Below are 5,904 nucleotides of genomic sequence, written 5' to 3'. Positions count from 1 at the left end.
GATATATAATATATACACAATAGATTTTTATATATCATTAGATATCATAGACATCTCATAGTATGTGGAAAGATGATATACATACTATAAAATACATAACACTATATAAATAGGTAGGTATTTCTTACTCAGAATGCATATATCACTTATTGCCAATGCCCCACTCACAGCAATTTACCAAGGCCAAAGTTTCTATCTTACTCACATCAAGTCCAGAGCGGGTTGTTGGAAGGTGGCCGGTCCTGAGCCTGGCTCCTTGCAGCGACGCAAGGCTCCAGGCTCAGTCTGTCCAGCAGCCCCCAGAGCTTGGAGCCCCTCTTGGAGCTTCTAAACACAGCTCGTGTCCGAGAGGAATGCCTACTTATGTATAAAATCCAGTATTCTAACTGCATGTGGGTTTTATTGAGTCAGTCTGGCAGAGCACACACCACTTTAGCCTAACACCAGTGGCCCGGATGTAGTCATGGGCCCAGTCCTATGTGCAGGGAAATGGATACATGGCGTCCAAATTTAGACTTAGTGGGAAAAGCACACGGAGTCAACTCTGCACATGGGCTTCCTTGCTACAGACAGGCGGGTGCTCCCTCCGATCCTTACCCTCCCCTTAGCACAAGGAATCTTTAGTTTTTGAGTTGTGGCACTTCACATTGGGAAGATAAGGGTGATGGCTAATGGAATTGAATTCTTACTAAAGAACTGTTTGTTTTTCAGTTAGCAGAGATTTTTTTTTTGAATTAAAGAACATTGAATTTACAGTTTCTCTGCACTCCCTATACTCTTCTAGAAAGAGTATACCTGAAGACAGGACCATAATGCAGAGAACTTAATTTGCTTCAGGATGGGCAGTAGACAAAGGTTGATGGGTGAGTCTTGCAAATTGCAAGGACAGGGCAGGACTTCAGAAAGATTAGTGTGTGATTGGATGAAGGTAGACAAACTTAAGATCTCAGGTTTATTCTACTGGAATGATCTGTATTCCTAAAGATGAAAGAATAAGCTGGTGCTCAGATAGAGAGAAAAAATGTACCCAGAAGCCTTTTCTTCTGGGAAGCGATTGAGTTATGGAGCATTATGCTCATCAGTGCATTTATCCATTGAAGAGTTTAGTCCTGGGTGTGTGGTTTGAAGGTGGGTCCTGGCTGGATGTAGGTCACGGACAGCGTGGTGTGCCTGTCCCTGGCTGCTGCTGCTCTCTGTCCCTGTGTCTGTGTCTGTGTCTGTTTCTGTCTCTGTCATTTTCTGTCTGTCTGTCTGTCTGTCTGTCTGTCTGTCTGTCTGTCTCTCCTTCCTGGCTCTCAAAAGCTAACCAGCTATAATTCACTACACCGTTCCACCATGCCCTTTCTGCCTTGCAGAAACAATCACGTGATGCTCGGTTGACTGCAGACTGACCCCACTGAAGCCGTGAGTGCAAATACACCTCTCTTCCTCTAGGCTTCCAGAGTTGGATGTTTCGTTCCTGCATGGGAAACATGACTAACATGCCTGGCAGTGGAGCCGGTGGGAGAGCATGTGCTTAGGTTTGGTCCTTAGCCCTATAAAAAGTGAGATAACTTGTGGCCATCCGTGGACTCGATGGTACCATGGTAGGTTCAGAAAGTTAACATCCTCATGTGATGCAGTAACTCCTTAGCAATATCAATTATTTTTTAACAGTGTAAAGAAGTCTTAGGAGAAAGAATTGGAAAGTGGGGAGTTAGGAACATAAGGCAAAGACATTTTTTAAACATCAATCCTCACAAAACCTAAATTTCCTTTATTATCCCAAAATGAAGTGAATCTGAATACTGACAAGTCAAATTTTCAGCCAGATTTTCTGGACAGAGCTATGAAGTCAGAATTCTTTTCATGTAAAGAAAACAAAACAAAACAAAAAACAAACAAACAAACAAACAAACACCCAGCCATACAATTCTTTCCCATTTGAGATTCCTGTAAGAAGCACAAAAACCTTAGTTAAGGGGATGTCACTGAGAAGAACCTTTTTTTTTTTTTTTTTTTTTTTTTTTTTTTTTTTTTTTTTTTTTTTTTTGGTGGAATCGGGGATTGAGCTCAGACCCTGGCACTTGTCAGGGAAGCATTTATTCTACTGAGCCATCTCCCTTGCCCAAAAGGAACCTTTGAAAGTGACCTGGAGGCAGAGAGGTGTGGGGCAGCAGCCAGGCACTGAAGTAGATGTAGATGAGCGGGTGAGTCCCCAGGGAGCCTCCATTGTTTTAAAATGCGATCCACGGACCACAGGGACCTCAAGTTCCTTTTTTTTTTTTTTTTTTTTTTTTTGTGTGTGTGTGTGTGTGTGTGTGTGTGTGTGTGTGGCCAGCTCAGCCCACCAGGGGGCAGGGCTGGCTGGCATGTGGTGCTGGGGGATTGAACCGCGGTCCCTGTGCTTTGTAAACTTGTTCTAAGTAGGTGCTTTAGACCACTGAGCCATCTCACCAGACCCTCAAGTTCCCTTTTGAATCCCAAAGTTCAAAATTGTTGAAGTAATCCTGGTGTACAGGACTCTCCTTCCTCACCTCATGTCTCACTTCTGACTGCACAGATGAGTTCTCCATAGGCAGCAAACTGAATTAGAAGAAAATTGGAGCGTCTAGCCATGTTCTGCTAAACTGGGCATGACAGAGATGTACGAAAATGAAAAACAATGCCACTCTTCTCACAAAATTCCTTTGTTTCATATTCTTTTTTTTTTTTTTTTACCATTTGTGAATCTAACTTTGTTTTACTTTTTATGAGCACATGTTGTCATACGGATTGGTGGCGGTCATCACAGGGATGGGCCTGTATATGCCACTTCTTCATTCTTTCTCCTCCATTCCCGTCTTCTCCCTCCAATCCCTCCTTCCACGCCTATTTACAAAAGCTTTGTTTCCATCCTCCACTCTTTGCCTTACCCCCTCCCCTCTCCTTCCTCCTGTGCTCGCCTTCCCACTGGGGCATATTCCTCCTACTTCCCATTGTCCTTCTTCTGTATTCTTCCTAGTTACCCTTTGGAGTTCTCTTTTGTCTCATATTCTATGGTTAGTTTTCATAAAATAAATATATAACATTGCTTTTAAAATTGAACGAACTATAAGTACTTAAAAACATCTGCTTCAATTTGTAATACAGGAAACATTACCTATCTAGACATCTATCTCACATTACAGAAAACAAACAAACAAACAAACAAACAAACAAAAACCAACTTCACAGCAGCCTATTGTTTTTAGGAGTCTGAAGAGTTTCTGGCACCAGAAGTTGGATGTTGTTGAACTAGAGGATCCGATCACAGTGGAGAAAAAATGAAACGTTGCCACTTGTGGGCAAATCACCTCAGAGAACATGGAGTCCTGAGAATACAGGCTACTTGCAGAGAAGAATCTTTAGAAGAGCCGTGGTCTTTGCCTAGGGACTGGGGAAGCTACACTGGCCCAGGTGGGACGCTAAACAGCAATAGGGATTCCTCTAGCCACGTGTAAACCTAAACAATTGCAATACTGCCATCTAGTGTCCACAAATGAAAATATTTTAATATTTATTTTTTCATTTGCTTTACAATGATTACAACTCAGTGAGTCTAGCTATTAAATGTAAGACTGTGACCTTCACCTTTGATGCTGATCCATCAGGTGTGTTCAGATGTATTAATTATCTTGCCTCCCAGGCTCGCACCTGCAAGCTCTTCTTCTTACCTTTGGGTTAGGATTCCTGAAGAGGGTAGGATTTCACCCTCTGCTTCCTTCCAAAACTTGCATTCCTGTCCTTACACAACATTCAGTGCGTGCTTGACAGTAGCAAGAAAGTGACTTTCCTCACTGCTTTTGTCTAATTTTCTCTCTGAGGGCTTTTAAAAAACGTTGGCTCGATTTTAGTTCATGGAAAAGTAGCAGTGGTAGCGCAGCGATTTCTCCTGGGTCCCTCGGCTTGGCGAGTTGCGCCTGGGGTAAGTGGTCTGCGGGACCAGGGCGCACCCGGGAAGGAAAGCCCCACGCTGAGGCGCACAGCTGACAGGTCTCAGAGCTAGGAGCTGGGGACAGCAAAGAGGGCTGGAAGAACAAACTGAATGACGTGTACAGGGCCCGGTCTCAGATCCCCAGCTGACAGCTCAGTAGCCACGCTGGGAGCTAGAAAAAGCCTACAGCAATGCCTTCAAAATTCCCAGCGGAACTTATTTTTGTAAGATTCAGGAACAAATAAACTGCACATCAAGTATGATGTCAGACTAAAGGCCATTTCAGATGGCAGCGTGCTGAAATTCTTGTTTCACATAACGCGTTAACAAGAAGAGACCTGAGGGCTTGTTTCTAGGAAAGGAAAAACACAAAGAGAGAAAGACGAGAAGAGAGAGGAAGAGAGCTCCTGGAGTGACGCGTGGGGGTCGTGCGTTGTAAGTATCGGGTGACCTGAAAATAAACAGTGAGGAACAGAACAGGAAAACGGTTGTTCGAACAACTCAGAGATTGGTAATTCTATCACAGTGTTTGGGAATGAATTAGTAATATGGATAGAGAAAAGTAAAATAAATATAGAGAGCAGACAATTGATCAGTTCCATAGAAAATAGAAATCTGTTCTGGCATGGTGGGGCATGCCCGTAACCTCAGCACTTGGGAGGCTGAGACAGGAGGATGTCTCAAGTTCAAGACCAGTCTGGGTACATGGTGAGTCCAAAGTCTGAACTACATTAGTGAGACATTAACTCAGAAACTAAAAGCAAAAGTAAAGGTTCAGGTGAGCGTGGCATACTACACAGCCTAACTTTGATTTTTAAAAAAATAACTATATTAAGAAACAAATAGCAATGAGACAGTTCCAAAAGTGATTAGTAGGACAGTTTTAATAATTAATACATTGCATATTGTTGTCTTAGGGTTATTCATTGCCCAAGATGCAGACATGATATTTTGTCCATAAACACCATTAGAACAAATCTTTCTATTCACTGAATTAAGATAATATGGTTGCACATCTATCCTAAGTATTTTGAATATACAGATACCAAATGGTCGTTCATTTGTATCTCCGTTTTTTGGTTCGTTTCGTCAGAAATGGGTGTTCCATTGCCATTTAAATATTGTAGACATGTGAATTCAGCAAAATATTCCAAAATAGTCCAGCACTCCATAATAGTAGTGGGATTTCTGTAAGACTGGCAATGTCAGAAGTTCTTGACTTAAGCCTTTTATAGCTCAGCATATCAATATGGCTTTACTTTTTATACTTCCTTTTTATACTTTTCTGCTGGATGGTTAAGACCAAGATAAAGCAAGAAGAATATAACAAGAAATGTATCTTTTGTATCTGAAAAGGTCAGTCAAATCCCCTCAGGATTTATCCTGAAACCCCATATTGAAGATTGTAGATCCTTTGTCCGTGTTAATGTAACTTTGATTTTGTTTAACCTGTCATTTTTTGGTAGTGTAGAGGATTGAATTTAGGGCCTTACACACACTAAGACAGCAATATGCTACTGAGCTATGTCACCAGTCTTCAACTTTGAGTCTTTGAATCATACGGAGTTCCAGTAGTATGAATATTTAGTGGTTTTAAATATAAAAGCTATTTTGTGTTGGATGGATAGATAAGGAAGGAGAGAGAAGGTGAAGGAGAGAAAGAGACAGAAAAGAAGGGAGACAGAGAGAGAGAGAGAGAGAGAGAGAGAGAGAGAGAGAGAGAGAGAGAGAATTCTCTAGTTCTTCCATCCTTACATCCAGAAGTGAATAGTTACTAAATGTTTTAAAGAAATTTAAGAAGTGGCAGTATCAGCCTGTTATGTATTTATGTATTTATTTTATTTTTTTTTCAAAGCAAATTGGTAGGAAACTTTCAATAATTAACACATTGCATACATTCTTCCTAGTGGTTAATTGCTGTACAATATTCAGACATGATATCCTATTTACAAACACCATTAGAACAAATC

Source organism: Octodon degus, unplaced genomic scaffold, assembly GCF_000260255.1.
Source record: "Octodon degus isolate 3935 unplaced genomic scaffold, OctDeg1.0 scaffold00006, whole genome shotgun sequence".
NCBI lineage: Eukaryota > Metazoa > Chordata > Mammalia > Rodentia > Octodontidae > Octodon > Octodon degus.
The sequence above is the reverse complement of the archived record's forward strand: the minus strand, read 5'-3'. Positions refer to the sequence as shown.